Below are 16,912 nucleotides of genomic sequence, written 5' to 3'. Positions count from 1 at the left end.
TAGGCAACTATATTCTCAAGAAGGTATAAGAATATGGCTGCTAAAGCAATACATGATCTCAGGAAACTGATTACCTTTCTCAACATCTCTCTGATCTTCACTGGCTTCGCATGCACATTGCATTACCTTCACAGTCCTTTGAATAATGGTTTGTACAGTTAAAGCGATGCCCTTTATTTTGTTCATAGCCTTCTTCATCTGTTGTTTGTCATTATATTAGGGCCAATCATGCGGATCTACAACAATATTACATCCATTACATCGCCTACCTCTACGACACAGGTTATGCATATATTCACTATTATTAACTCCATATCTACTTACCAAGAGGTTGAGTACTTGGGTCAAAGTAGGGGGGCAACATTTTTGTCAGGTGATAAAATGCATGCTCTAGTAGGGGAGCACAACATCTACCCTACAGCCATGTTTGTGGCTTGCACGCCACAACAAGCATCTAAGTTGCTCTCTATATTGCAATGCATAGAATCACTGAAGAGTAATCCGGTGGGCCAGATTTTTTAAACATTGAGGTGGCTCAGTCAGTGCTCATTTAAAAAAGGATGCCTAACTCCTAGTGCTTAACTTGTAAAAGGATAAGTGCCGGTGTCCAGGACTCTGCTTAGAAGCCCAGGGCTGGTGGAAGTAAATGTCGGCGGGCCGAACAACATTGCTGCATAACAGTGGCGGCTCCTTCACTAAGGCGGAGGGAGAAGCATGGTCCCACTTCTGTGTAAGCAGTTCGAAAAGGAAAAATAAAATGATAACGCAACGTTGTAATCATTATTTTTTTCTGTCCTTGTTCCACTGGGGTGGGTCTGGGCTGTCACAGAAGAAGCGAGGGGCACTCTCTTAAGTGCGCATGACGGTTTGGATGGCAGTCTGGGGCTGGCCAAACAGTGATGCTCACTTACATGTTCTCCTCCGGGCTGTATTGCGCAGACTGGGTGGAGAACATGCTGAGGCTCCCAGTCCCTGTCTGAGTGTCGAACCACGCCGCTCAGACCAATAACGATGCTGCTGCGGTGATTGGCAATAGGAGCCTGGGAGCTTCCTGCCTCCTTCTTCCTGAGCTGAGGATCGAGAGGCGACAGCCGGCCTGAAGGTAGGCGTTTTCTTTTTTTTACCCCACTCGCCACCCCTGTTAAGAATTAGCTACCACTGTTGCATAGTCCTAAATCCACCTCATGCCCCTTTACACTACTACCAGACACTTCCTGCCCTTTTATCTCAGTCTTCCAGCTTCCTTCTTTTTCTCTTCCTTATTTTTTTCTGTCTTTCTCTTCCTCCATTTTCCCATGTTGTCTATTTTTCTCTCTCTTGCTCTCGTAAATGTTGGTGCGGAAAAATACGTGTCGGTCCTGAAAAAAGAGTGCCGGTGGCTCCCAGTGGCAACCAGCGACTAAAAACAAATTAAATTCTAGTCGAACATGCCAGGTCAATTCAAATCTGGTTTGGTCCATTGCAGTGGTCTATTTGCCCCCATTGTCCGAAATGCTGTTGCTTTCGCTCTCCATGTCGGGCTGCCCTGCTTTACTCCCACAAAGAAATTAAAACCGCACCATTTGAATGAAGCCTCTAGTTATCTTGCCTACCACATTTTCTACAGTTTTTTGCACTTCATAAAAACCCACATAAAACATTCTTTACAACCATGAAGCAAACTATCAACCTGGCCTGATGTCTTCCCAATAGCAGCCTCTGATTGGTTTGAATTGATTTAAGGTTTGAGGTTTGCTGGTTACCACGCAACAGACACATTCCTTTTGGAGCTGTTGCCTTGGCAAGGCAGAAAATCACGGTCGAGAGAAGCAATCTTTAACTAGCGTGACCTCAATCACAGTCACACAAATGTATAAGGCAGGCAGTGAGCACTGCTGGGTGATTTTTGATGGACGTCTGGGCTTTGGTGCCACGGCCCTGACTTACTCTCACCAGCAATAAGAAGCAGATAGGGCACTACTAGTAGCAGCAGAATTAAATAACTGAAGATGATAAGTTAACCTTTGCCAAGGGTCTCCCGCTGCCCACAAACACGTTGTATCAGTTTTAGTAACTTTTGATCAGTGTGAGCTAGAAACACGTTTTTTTTGGTAAAATCTGTAGACTATGCAGCAGATGTTGAATTATGTGACAAATGCGGCAAACTCATAATTCTGGGGGAAAAAGACAGCAGAATTACATTATTTCAGTGGCACTGTATATGGGCTACTGTTGTGAAAGGGAAGAAAGAGGAGAGTGTGCTTCATACTTCCACCGTCCTATCAAGGGTTGTATGTCAATATATTGTGGTTAACAATATCGACCTACACATATATCGACTTCAGAATATGGACTGTCAACATATTTCAAATGTTGTCGAACTAAGCAAATAGGGAATTATAAATTTACTAGTCTTAAATTACATTAATACTTAATACCCACGCAAAACATTAGTTACAAAACCCTGACGAGAAGAGCATACTGTGAGGAAGCAAACTTCTTTATCCTTCGAACACCCATTGCCATGTTTTAATGAGAGGGTTTAAAGAGCAGCTCTTTCTGTAAAAAAATAAAAATAAACTTCTGAATCACTAAGTGTTGTCACCATACTACCCAAAAAGCCCAATTGTGCTGACCTTGCAGAGAGTTTTGTCAGTGTGTAGAAATGCTTGTGCTTAAGGCGCATTCAATAGGATGATTTCAGCTTAGAGTAACCGCAATGTCTTTAATGTTCACCAGGGGCGTCACACAAGTCCCTGCACCTCCTGCAGTACAAATATGACTCATTACAACGCAAGTCATTACATGGCGTGCCAACATAACGCGGTTGTTACAACGACCAAGGTTGTTACTATGCAAAGCCATTCCTACGCAAATATTGTCATCGGCTTGCAGTAGATGGCGTACTAACATTAGAAATGTATAATTTACTATTCCAACTCCAGCCTACGTAACAGTACGAAAGGTGCTGGAATTTGCGTTGTAACAGCGCGATCGTTATAATGCCCGCGTTGTAATGGCATTGTGTATAATGACAGCGATGTACAGGTTGTCTCCCCTGCGGTGCAGGTCCCTCCCACCGACCCTTCAGGGGCAACTCATTCCTTGAGAGGGGCCCCCATTCAGCCAAAGGCAAAAAAATAGCTGTGAGAAATGGTAGACTTAGGGTCCCCTCTGTACAGGGGGTTTCAAATTATTTTTTGTTACGCCGCTAGTTCCCACAGAATCCTGGTTACTGGAAACTTGAGCTGTAACTGATGGTGACTCATATTTCCCTTGGGTTGGCATTCATTTACACATTTAATTCCTAAGATGACGACCCTCTCACTCTAGTAAATGGATCAGCAAGCCGATGACCAGGCATCCCGTCACTGACTTGGTGCATTGAAGAAAAGCTCACCACCTCCTGTTTTTAAGTGCATGGTAAAGCCATGATAATCCATGGTTCCTACCTAGTCATCCATACATGAACGTAGTTGAACTTTGCTTCCGACCGTGTATTTGATTGGGGTGGCACTTGTGGAAGGTCTTTTACGCTGTGAATTTGCCTCATATTCAAGATATCTCAAAAGAGTAATTCTAAATTTAATATAGAGAATATAAATATATATTTGCTGGTTTTATAGTTAACTGCATTTGATGAATCCGTGGAGTGTCAACAATGCAAACCGTGGACCGGCAGGTACCTCTTGGGTTAACAACAAGGTTCGCCTCTTTGACTAAACCGCCACCTTTCCTTAACACCAGTGGGTTTTACAACCCAACCTTTTGCATTGAAAAGTTTAAGGAAAAACACAGGAACTTCCCCTCTGGGTGTGAATGGAATCACAATGACTGAAGCATATGAACAGGGCTTTGTTCTAAACAACACTTGTCAAAAGGAAAGGCTCTGTGTAGAGTGAGGCAGCTAGAGCGCTACAGAAAACATGGGACCTAAATATCAGTAAACTTTCATTTGGACAAGGACTACTTCCTGGTCTGGGGTCAGAACAGATAGAGCTGGGGAGGAGGGTGGTATTTAGAACTGGAAGAGGCAGGGTTGGATGGTCGCATGGTAGGTCATCTCCCAATATCATTTATTCTTCTCTACGACCCCAGCTGTTGTGTAATTAGCATTCACACATCCACATTTCTATGCCAGCAATCTTGGTTACTGACTCCTGGTTCTCCCTACAGATGTCGCACCTGCACATGTCTCTGTCCAGAGTCCCCCGCGGTTCAGCCATCTATGACAATTCCCTGCTTCTAGTCTTCCTGGTGCTGTGGGCGTGGAGGAGAGTGGTCTAGCTTTCACTACCATCGGAGTAGCTAATAAAGCAGTGGGCCACAGGGTGAATGTGTGAGGTTACTGTTTGGGTGGACTTTTCCCATGAGGAGAAGGGTCAGTACTGATTTTCAGTAGGTGGGCTTTGGGGCTGATTGAGAGTTTGGCGGACAAGAGCTCTGTTGCAAAGGCGGAAGCAATGCGGGTTTCAATCACACAGCACAGGAAGGGTCGCAGGAGGAACTGGAGAGGAAGGTGCACATTCTGGATGAAGGGTTAATTCGGAAGACGTCACAATCAAGACGGACACATGTAACTGATGCCGTATGAACCGAGAACTGTACTTTTTTATCGTTCATTTTATATTCTCCAGTATTAAAGTGATATTTTCACAACACTTATGAAGATGAAGCCTGAGCCTTCGCTCATTCCATTTGCTTGCTGATATATAACTCGCCCCTTCCTCTTCCTAGGACAAAGAAGCTATGATTCTAGACACTTGGCCTTTGGGTTTCACTGGGCGCCATTGACCTGACATTGGTAGCTCAATACCAGGCTTCCCTATAACGATGCGGCTGCTGCGCCCGGTCATGCCCAGAAGAATGGTTTGCCGGAGGTCTTCAGGGTGCCTCTCAGCAGTCATCAAAGCCCCCTTCATATCCCAGCGTCAGGGTCTGTCATCAGCCAACATACCCAGCTCCACTACACACCTGTGCCACATCTCAGTGACACAAGTGACAAGGAGACAACGGTATTGAGTGCTGTGGCACATAGGTCATTGGGGGACGGAGGCGGCAATGCAAGTCATCCGACAGCAGGACCGCCTGTTCAAAGGTACTGAAGCATCAGTACATGCTGCTATCGAGTGTAGGCTTCGGTTGACATATATAGAGTCACTGTACCTTCAGATCAGCCGACATCACTGAGAACAAGGCAATAGCAGCCTTCTTTAGCAAGAGGCACAAAACATCAACTTACCTCGCTGTGTAAGGCCCTCTTTATGATCACACTGGTTAGTCCCACCTAGTCACTTCAGAATTGGACTGTAAAACAGGGGCAGCCCGTACAGGTAGAGCAGTGGGGTGGTAAGGGGGGATTTCGATAGACGACAATGAAGGAAAATGTGCCCCACCACTCTTGCCTTCATGGGCCGTGGCTGCTCTAAAATGTAACAAGCATTGGCAAACCCAGCGGGTCCGGGCTTCTAACCGTGAATGTTTTCTTTTGAAATAAAATAAGAAAAGTCACAATATATTTAACTTCTGGCCACACTAAGAAAGGACTGATTTTGGTGAATAAAGAAGCATTTATATTTCTTTAAAGCCATCTATAATGCACAGATTCATGGTAGTAATTTATTTAGCTCTAATGAGAATGGTTGAGAAATGGAGGTCCTTCTCTGGACTGTATAAAACATTCCAGTTCCTTCTGGGATGGGTGAATAGCTGCTGATTGCAGGTTATATATTTTCCCCTTTAGATTATTAATGTGTTTAAAAACCACAGAGATCCAGGAGTATGATGACTGCTGAGTGCGGGGAATCCCGCCTAGCCTTCCTCGATTGCTCTTTTGTGACTGGGAGCCCTTACTGCATCATCTCCGTTTACATCTAGAGATGGGAATTAGGAGTTCCCTGGTGGGAATGATTCTTAGCCACTTTGAGGTGCACCGAGGCAGCATCAATTGCTTCAGTCAAATTAATGTTCAAAGAATGAGAGCACATTAATCTCCAGGAGAGTTAATATGAAGCTGTTCCGCTTCTCTGGCATCCATTTGCAGACAACGTCTGCAACAACTTGGAAGACTACAGTCAGTGTTTCAACAACTCTCTCTTTTCATTGAGCTGGTTCTTTGTTGTTTGCTTTTTCTGAAAAATGAAGTTGTGGATAAAGGACCGGATATCTAAAAAAGGATTTTAACACTGTAGTGCTGAAATATGCAGCTAGGAAAAGTTGTCTAGGTTTTGGATAGCACATGCCAAGGTTTACCACATTTTCTCTAATAAGAGGTTTGTGTGTTGAAAAAAATGTATCTTGAGCTGCTAGTATTATTAATCTTGCAATTGTGACCACATTAGACAACAATACATGACTTATCACTCAAATATAAGCTTAAAATATATTTAGAAAATTTGGAAATTCAGCCATTTTTTGACCAAACTTGAGCTTATGGGTTCTGAAAATACACACATTTTCATCTCAAATACACGTTTCAGTTTTGGTGTAGCTACATTATTGCAGCCAATGAAAAGTTAATTTATTAGACTAGGCTGCACACAGGTATCCGTACAGCTACCAGTAGCTCATGAGCTACTGAGCTACCCATTGAAGAAGCCAGGCGTATACAAACAACAAAGCAAACACTTCTTCCCCCCATTACAAAGATAGCAGTAATGGGGGGAAAATCTGGTAATCAAGTTTCCAGACTCTGCCCTCTCCAGAGCATGCTGACATTTCTGGTAAATGCAGGGACTGAAATAGAAATTCCTAGAGTGGTTCTGGTATAGCTGCTCACCTTACAGAAATGATCAGAGGTGAGTTAAACAGTCTTTTAATGTGGAAGAAGTTGCACCAATATAAACACCAGACACAACGCAGGTGCCAGTTAGTTCCCAACGTTCTGGAAAAATATCAAATATAAGTGTAATGTGATGACATTATTACTATTACCATTACCCAGCTAGCTCTTTCTGACATATTTTCTGGCAGTGGCATGTGTTTTAATTTTTAATAATTCATTCATGATTGGCATACCGTATTTAGGATGTCAGATATCTTATTTTGGGCAGGTTTTACTGAATTTTAAATATGATACACAAAGTCTCAAGGATATCAAATTTTAAGATAGAAATGCTTATAAATATGTATTTCTTTCAACGTGCTTGTTATTTTCTGACAGCAGAGAAGGGTTATGATAGTTTCAGAAGGGTCAAAAACATTCCAGCTTCAGCTCATATTTATCTAAAAGGAATCCAGCTGCAAGTGAGAAGAAATTACATAGATATAGTTTATATTCTTGAATGCGGGTCCAATGAGATAATAGATGCAGACTGATAAGAATTTGGGCTATCTATCACTTCCTGCCCCCTCTAAACCTATGTTTTTTAGTGAAATATAAGATACTTTTACCTATTGAGGGGGCATATCTACAAAGACAGCGATAAATAAACGCTGCATTAAAGCAGCACCAGGTTGGCCTGAGCGCCGTGGACTTGTGCTCCCAGGTAGACTGGGTGCCTGCGCCTGCTGTCTCCAACCCAGCAACGAAGCTGGGGTCGGAGAGAACTTCAGTGCGCATGGCGGTTTGGTCGGTCAAACCATCATGCATACTGACAACCAGTGCACCTATCACTCCCCCTCTGTCTGTCATCCCTATGGCCCGCCCTCTAGATGGAGAAAAATAAAGCAATAATAAACAGAGGTTTATTATCGTTTTATTTTTCATTTTTTTTTGCTGCTATGAGGGCGGCCACGCTCCGCCGTCATAGCAGGGGAGCCGCTGCTATTCACACAGCTGTCTCCATTTATCCATGGCCACGTCTCGTAGGTGTCATTCTTGAGAACTTCTGCACATTGTAATACCAGCGATGATGAGCTAACGTCATGAAATTGCCTTCCTGTGCTGTATTTCGTTTTTTAAATAAGCCTTGTGTACGGCCCTGAAGCCAATCCAAATCCACCCAAAATGAAAACAAGGTCTACTCAATGTTACTAGTTTCAACTTAGCGTCTTCAATGAAAACTATTTATGAGCTGCCATCATATTTTCTTGACATGGAGGATAAAGCCCAGATCAATCTCCGGTTTTTCGGCAAAGGACCATGAACATTCTTTCCATATCTTTTTTTTATTAGAAAACCCTTTTCCACTTCTCAAATGACAAACATACTGTGCCTAATTTGAGCCAGTGGTTTCCGGTGCTCGGCACCGGCACTTATTTGTCATCACCAGTGCTTGAAACAGTCTGCCTCAAGGTGGCGCTGTCTGGCTAATTAGGAATGATCAGAACAACAGGTAATTATTAATTCAATTTACATAAAAAATTACAATTACCTGCCACCCAAGGCATTCTTGTAGCTTTGGGGGCCTGAAATAGTCTTAATTGTCACACTTGTAGGAGTTTGATGGTTAGTAGTTGTGTCCTAGTGTCTTTATCATGACAACAAAACTCACCTCAATGCCCCTGATTGTAACTACTGCAGACAAATAAAGCATAGATCGAGCCCTCTGGATTCACCCGTTTGAGCCACAGTTTAGAGCCGGATTCCTGTAGCAAGGAGTCTAACCTCATGGTGTGTCCTTGGACTCATTTTCACCCAGTTGAAATGCTGAACTTCACAAGAGTCGTTTTTACTGCATGGAAATAATCATGAATGAAGGAAATCAAGTAAACCTACAGAACACAGAATAGACAAAAATATTTCAAATGAAACTGAAAATGATTCTACTTGTTGCTTTTGAAATTGTGAACAAAGCAATTCAATGGAGAAAAGAGCTGTTTCCGAGACTCACAGGAGGCAATTTGACAGCATAATCCAAACCTCTCGATCACCAGAAGCGTCATTGGCCCTCAATATGAGTGGCCGGTGCTAGGTGTGGAGATATTGGTGGGAGAGGGGATGGAATCTCATATTCTGGCTGGTACCCACACGCTTAATTCCAGCCATTATGAGGTATATTCCCTGGACCTAAGAATAATGGATGAAACTCTGTATGTTTTGCCTGAATATAATGTCTGTTCCACTGATACTTTCCACCTGCCCTACGGAAGTAGTTATTGCCAAAAAAAATCAGGCCCAGTGCTACCAGTTACCAGACCCACTAATTGCGGGTGGACGGGCACAGGCCCCCTAAGGTCAGCTGAAACCCTGGCCAACTTGTAAGGAGAACCGTAGTGTTTCTTTTTCCCTGTTACACATTTAAATGTTGGAAAAAGGGGGGTAAAGCCCTACAGACTATGTTGTGCTCTCCAAAGACCCGATTCTAGAACAAGCTATTCATCTGGTGGTAAGTCACTCCGAATTAAAGGACTGGGCCTGCTATTCCTAAAAATAACGCAAGAATGGGTTTCCAGCTGCTTATCCTTCATACGTGTTGAACTTAATTACATACATCCATCAAAGTTTAATGTGTAGAATGTCCTTATTTCCTTTTGCCATAATTTGTGTTATGCAGGTAGATACATCGCAAAACAAGTCCTTTAAACAGGAAATCCACAGCCAGCAACTTCATCTTAGTGGGAAAAACTGAAAAAGTAAGCAGATTGTCGCTGACTTATTTCTTCCTTTTGATTGTTCTTTTTCCTTGATGCTTCATCCTTATAACACACACAACGAAAAACAGCCAGAGTGTGTTTCGCCCCTCTAAGGCACGCAGGCCGGGGCTTTTACAAGGCTCAGGAGCTCTTAAATAGTCCATATCATGGTCTTAAGAGATCTCGCTGAGGTTTTTGGTCGAATTTATAGTCAGGAATGAGTAGTCTCGGGCCTAATGGTCCATAAGAAAACCTTAATGATGTGTATCCCAATAATATCTAGTCACTCTACTCCGTTCTTGCAATCTCTGCAGTCTTCGGTCTGTTGTCTTTGATTTCTGGATATGAATTGCCAAAACATTTCCATACCTTTCTGGAGCAGGGATTATATTTAAAGTTTCCTTCACAGTCAAAATACACCATTTTTGAACTGGCTTGTGCAACGTTTTGTGGGTAAATGTAAACAACTTGCCGTAGTGTAGGGAGCATCACCAGCCAATGGCAAAATTGAGGTGACAACCAAAGCAATGACCTTTGATTAAGTAGACTTGCTGGCCTGGTTGCTAAGAAAAAGGTATTCGAATCACAAGGCGTGCACGAGATATTTGTGAAAGTGGAAAATAGCGTTTAGGCATAATGGTTTCCGCGTTTAGTTCTTTTTTTACCGTAATGTAAAATTAGTCACAGAGGAAGGGAGGTCTGGTTTCATCCTTTGAGGATCAAAACACAGCTGAATCTGGGACGCCTGCTTTAAGAAATGTTTCTAGTGCAGCTTCTTTGCACAGTGATGGTGTGAGACCCAGAAGAGATGGCATGGCCTACAAAGATTTATAGTAATGCAGTGCAGATTGTCCGCATTTTGAGTCTGTCATGGTGAACAGAACAATGTTTGGCTGGCTGAAACCTGTGCACGATTATATTAACTTTAAATACCAATTATGGTGTTAGACCAACAGGGTTTGAGGTGGTGGCAAGTCTGTGAGGGCATGTGTTATGGCTAATTTAGGTCACGAGTTATAGTTATTTTAGATAACTAAGATGTCTAAGATAAGATAACTAAGATAAGTAAGATGCCGATCTCCAAGCGTGGCATGGGCTCGGTCGCAGGGCCTTAAGATAGTGTCAGTAATGCTCTGGAGTGAAGTGGCCACCTTGGCATAGCCATGTTTACATGGCAGTCATCTTAGTTAAAGTGAGCCCCATTGTGACCCAGTGATAAGTGGCACAGTTTACTGTCATTCATTATGCTGGGAGATTGCAGGCTGGAGCTGCTGCAGAAGGACATATTTGTTCATAGTCACCTATGTCAATTGTAACAGCAAATAAAAATGTATATACTTTGTGTAAATGCCAAGTGGCGATCCAAAATAGGAATCACGCCTCATTAACCTTCACTACATACCTGTATTACAGAGGCTGTGATAGCACCTCAGTATGAATTTATTATTGCTAAAGCTCAATATGACCCCTTGACACTGCAGAATATGATTAATTACGATGGATACAGCTAGGTATTTAAAGGTCAAGCTGGGTTCACAAATATATAGATTTTTTTTGTCTCCGTCCGACAATGCCAAATTCTTTGATTAGCATGTAAAGCACTCTGATATCCTTCGGGATCAAGTTTGCGCTATATAAAACTTTATAAATAAAAGTAAAATAAATAACACAATGTCTGATGGGGGCAGCATACTGCTTCATCTCCTCTCAAGAGGCCCAACCTGCATCCCGAGTATTTGGGTGTCTTAAGATGGATGGCTCTGTGATATTAAGCAGGAAGTCTTGTATCTACATCTAAATTCAAATAAGAGCCAGTTTAGTATAAAAAACAGGCCAGAGTAATTTGATTGTATTTGGGGGTGCCACAGATCACCCTTTGAGCAGCAGGTAAGGAGCTGCTGGGATTGCTGGCCTGGTGTATGGGAGATCACTGAGTCAGGAGCTTCCTTAGACCTGGCGTGGACTGCCGCTTTGAAATCATGCTCAGGGTAGTTCATGCTCCTGTGCGGGCAGAGCTGAAATTGTGCCCTTCTGGGTATGTTTTAATATGCAAGCCATAACTTGCGGAGGAGGAAATGTACCTGTCACTGGATTCATTCCATTTCCCCAGAAGGCTGCCAGCTGTTCTGCTCCTTACCCATATAACGCATACAAGTGTAATGAAGCAGTATCCATCTCATACATATCAATCTGAAGGACAGTCGGTAGAAAATGAAAAAAAAATGAAAACAACATATATATTTAAATGATTTGGATTATTTGGAAGGGCGCAGTTTAGCCTTATAATCGGATACAAAAGTGATTTTGAAACTATATTTGATAGGGGGTGTAGTTTCTTTAGCCAGAGCTGTATTTCTTAGCATAGAACAAAAAGCAAGGTTTGACAAAGCCAAGAGGTCTCGCTTGTATATTTTTTGACAGAGCGCGATCACTGCCAGCACCGTTCGCTACAGCTCCTTGTGGTGAAGTGGTCTGAGGATACCAGCACTAAAATGCGTTAGTCTAACCCTTGATGGGTGGTACTTTGTGGGAATGGTTGTGTCATGCAAGATTAGTAAATTGTGCCTATCTGTGCTCTCTTCTGTGTGCAAAACACTGCATTGCCTTTCTGTGATCCACTGCAGGCGGAACAAGGTCTACCTTTAAAGAGAGACGTGTAACATAAAGTCACCGGTTGCACCCTTGTGTGGAGGTGCCCTTGTGACACTTCTTGTACTCTCCCAAACGCCACCCTCTGAGTGCATACCCAGAGGTCATATATAGTCTTAGGGCCAGGCTGTAATGCAGCACAAGAAAAAACATTTCCACATTTGCAAGTAACTATGTAACAGGGGGATTCCCCCTTCACATTGTACAAGCGTTACATGTGTATCCGTGCAATGTGTATTACGTAAGAGGCTGCACAAGCCTTTGATGCCTATTCTGTGTTGCGGTTGACCCCCAGAGCGCAAATGCCTGTTGCATTTCTGGGCCACTTGCACAATTTGGCTCTATTAACATAATGCACTAATAAAGGATAATCTGTCTTGGCTTTGCTTTCAAAATCGAAATTTTGGGCTGGAATGCTAGGTTAATTTAGTGCTACTATCAAGGTCCTCATCATATGTTGTTATCAAAGTTTAATGCTGCTGGCAACGCAGTGATTTAAAATGATTAGGCATGACAAAGCAAGTAGAAAAATGATGGATTATACCAGTCTAGCATAGGCTGCACAGTCAGAGAAATAAAAATCTCTAAGGGGAGGGGGATGTTTTTGCACTTTAGACATCTTGATGTTTTATTTATCTTCTGCAGGTTTGTTCAATATTTTTGGGCATGGTCTGATCAATTTTAGCAACCACCTTTGATGGCTATACCCCGGTCAATTTTGAGGTCAAAAACATGTTTAGGTCATGTATAAATCATGGATCAATATGCCCATAAACACAAACAAATTCAACCAAAACGTTTGCAAAACTTCTCTATTGAATTGAATCTCCACTAATTTTCTGCGATCCTGAGAGAAAAGATATTTGTTTCAAAATCTTATATCACCCAATCCATTATCTAGAGTGGACTAAGTGCAAACACAAAACAGTACTTATTTTTTTAATCTGTTAATTGAGTTTTGCCACTAACAGAAAAATAACAAAACTGTAATATAAGCTCATCATACTCCCCCTCACCTCTGCCACCACTGCTCCTGGCATAGTCCGCCAGTTCCTCACTTGTGTTGAGGGTTGCCACACTCCTTGCCTTCTATAACAATAGGTTTCTAACTTGATTTGCCTTTGCAGAAAGCAAGGCAATGACTTGATGCCGAGTTATGCATTTGTCGTAATGATCTGGGCTTGTATTTACAATCCAAATTTATCTTTTTGCACCACTTCTCTTAGGTTGCAAAGTTTTAAGTAACATTTGTATGAAAATCTGACTATCGCAGCATCATATATCACAATAGATACATTTGCAGGAAACAAAATCTGCACACATTTGCTTACTGCATGGAAAAAACTTTGCATACGGCAGAAACAGCAGACGAAAAAGTCTGCAAATTTATTTTTATCTTGGTTTGGACTGATTAGAATGGAATTTTTTGCCTACTGTGACTGCGTTTGAGTCCCCACAGCCACCAGTTCTGCCCGCTACCAGGAGGTCTACCTGGTTGGGCTTCAGATTCTTTCACCTGTGGATATTTCATTTATTTATTTAACTCATCCCTGCTTACTGGTTTTAATTTTGCTGGGTTTTAATTTTGTTGGGCTTACTTGCCATTGACCCCCTTCCTGGGTATTTTTGAGTGTTTCATTATCGCTTGCTCCTTCTCCCATTCCTGTTGTTTTTCCTCCCCTTCGCTGTTCTTGCTCCTCGCCCTCCCGCCATCATCCACTTCACCATTTCCGAGGCCAAACATACCATCACCAAGCGCCACAGCTTTACCAACTGCAGCCGGGGCAGGGTAACCTAGACTTAATGGACACATGCCCTATACACCGAACAACCCTAAACTTCAACAGACTTTGAGCAGGCTGTCCAGGACCTCTCCGCCTGGATCACCAAGTGTGCCTACAGGGTCGCCCTGCTGAAACCAGCAGAAGTCAACAAAACCTAAAAACAAGCCAGCTGGTACACCCCAGAGCTCAGAGCCACCAAGCGAAATTGCTACCAGCTGAAGAAGCAATGGCGCATCACCAAGGAACCCTCTGACAGAACCGCCCACAAAGCACCCCTCAGCTGCTACGCATCAAAGAAGCCAAGAGATCAGCCATCACTGGCCAACCACACAAAGGAACTCTTCAAAATAGTCAAGAAATTCTCTAACTCGACTCTACCCCTCACAAAAACTCTGTCAAACACTCTTAGAGCACTTCCGCAGCAAGATTGTCACCATCTACAATAACTTAGACACCTAAACCACCAACCGCAACCTCAATCAATGAGTTAACACCAGCCAAATGATCACCACCTGGTCTCGTCTCACCCCCAAGGCCACCTCTGCCATCATGTCGTCCATCCACTCTGGGGCGCCCGCCAACCCTTGCTCCCACTATCTCTTTAACATCTGTGCCAACCCAACCAGCATGGAACTCACCAGCATCCTCAACACCGCCATCTCCACAGCAACATTCCTGGATAGATGGAAATATGCAGAGGCCAGACCCCTCCATAGTACTCGAGAAGCCCATCAACCAACAGCTCACCGAATACCTGGAACAAAACTACCTACTCGACCAGGATTCCGGGCCAACCCCAGCACAGAGACCACCCTAATCGCCGCCACAGACAACATCAGAATCCTCCTCAACTGCAAAGAAACTGTGGTCCTGATTCACCTCGACCTCTCTGCTGTTTACGACACCGTCTCCTACCACAACCTGATCGACGGTCTCTACAAAATCAGCATTTGTCCCACTTCCAGAGACCCGGAGATATTATTGTCCAGTTGCGTTCTCCCAAAAACAACACTTACTCACATAAGGGCAACTGGGCCAAGAAAGAAAGATATAGAACCAAAGCTCAACTGTCTTACCTGGATATCCAAAGATGTTGGAGTAGATGCCTCACTCACTTATCATGACATGCTTCATCATCAGTGCCTATCCACATGAACACCCCTCGCAGATGACGTCAGATCCCACGGAATCAACATAATCTGCTACGCAGACAACGCCCAACTCATCCTCTCACAGAGAACCCAGTCAACGCCAAGACCAACTTCTGCAACACCGTGACCTACCTAGCCCATTGGAATAGACACAACTGCCTGAAACTCAACTCCGAAAAAACAGAAGTATTGATCTTCTGGAGGAACACCTTCGTAAGGGACCACAGCTGGTGGCCAAAAGAGCTCAGACCAACACTAACAGATCATACACGCAACCTGGGCATTATCCTCAACAGCCAACTAACCATGAAATGACAAGTAAACGCAGCCACATCCTCCTGCTACTACACACTTCGCATGCTCCTCTGAATTTTCAGATGAATCCGAATCAACACCAGAAAGACCGTTGCGCAGGCCCTCGTCATCAGCCACCTCAACTATGGCCAGAATTCCCACCCAACACCTCAGAAACTCCAGACCATACAGAACACTGCAGCCAGATTAATCCAGGGCCTCTTAAAATGGACCCCATATCACCCCACCTCAGAAACCTCCACTTTCCCCCCATCCAGAAGAGATGCCAGTTCAAGATCCTCACGCATGCATACAAAGCCCACACAATCAAGGACCACCGTACAGCAACCAGCAACTGAGCAACTGAACTTCCGCCTGCCCGCAAAATACATGTGCTCTGCCTCACTCACTCTTATGCACACCCCCACATTCTCTGTAGCCTCAGCGGGGGCGGCTCCTTCTCCTACATCACAGCCAAGTCCTGGAATGACCAGCCCCTCCACCTCTGAACAGCACCCTCCCTGGCGAATTTCAGAAAGAAACTCAAGATTTGGCTTCTCGATCGAGACACAGTACCCCCAGTGTCCAGATACCCCTAGGGGTGACAATGTTGCGCTATACAAAAGTTTATTGTTTTATTGAAAAGTTTTGCAAAGGCAAAGTTGAACTTGAAAAATATAAAAACTTTGCTTAGTGTGAAAATTGAAAACCTCTCTAGCATAAAAAAAAGTTGCTTACTCCTTACTCAGAAATTTATTTTTGGTACATTTTTGCATTTATTTTTGTATAATCCATATTTGGAGGCTTAGTCAGTAAACAAGACGATGGCTATTATTTTCATGAGAATATTTTGGAATTGCAATTTTCATTGGAAAGAGTTCACGCCCACCTGGGTTAAACGGCAAAGGCTGTCTATTTATAGTTACTGAATTCTCCTTGTACTGCCCTCTGTGCAAAAAATCATCTACTGGCAGCTGATTTCCTTATAGAAGGTGACTACGATGCTTATTTAGAGCTACCTTCTCCAGTCCTAAAGAATACACCTTTACTGTGTAATAAGTCAACTTGTGAATCGCGTAATATTGGCACAGTCGACTGAAGAGGTTGGCAGGATTTATGTACTGATCTTGAGTCTATGCACCTAGGCTATGAGCAATATTTTAATTGCATTTATTATCTCTAAAATGTAGCTGGTCATTTTGCATTTTGTCTTCCAACAAAATGATAGAATTTGGCAGAGTTTCTCCAACTGGCCATGCAGTGTCTGGACTTATTCACTCAAGGTCCATAAGAGATTTTTAGTGATCTTGTCAGTGTGTTATGAGTGTACTGCAGCAAGTTCTATTTATAGATACAGTAATAGAAAATGCCACCAGGCTGAGAGAAAAATAAAAGGAAGTGTTCTGGGTATTTTGTTTTTCTTATTTGAATCATTAAATGCAAGTGGCTCAAGGCTATTGGACCTATTCTGCTCCAGTTTCATAGTATAAATTAAACAGTCTCATAGCCTACCACAAATTTGAACTTTGTAAAGTTTTC

General features: G+C 43.1%; 1 protein-coding gene across 4 annotated transcripts in view; it reads left to right on the top strand.

The window, feature by feature from the left end:
- BICD1 (BICD cargo adaptor 1) overlaps window positions 1-16,912 on the top strand; it is an 808,512-nt gene that overhangs the window by 61,283 nt on the left and 730,317 nt on the right. The gene's annotated exons all lie outside the window — the stretch shown is intronic.

The sequence above is a fragment of the Lissotriton vulgaris genome, chromosome 1_2 (assembly GCF_964263255.1).
Source record: "Lissotriton vulgaris chromosome 1_2, aLisVul1.2, whole genome shotgun sequence".
Lineage (NCBI taxonomy): Eukaryota > Metazoa > Chordata > Amphibia > Caudata > Salamandridae > Lissotriton > Lissotriton vulgaris.
This window is presented reverse-complemented; position numbering and strand designations above follow the sequence as displayed.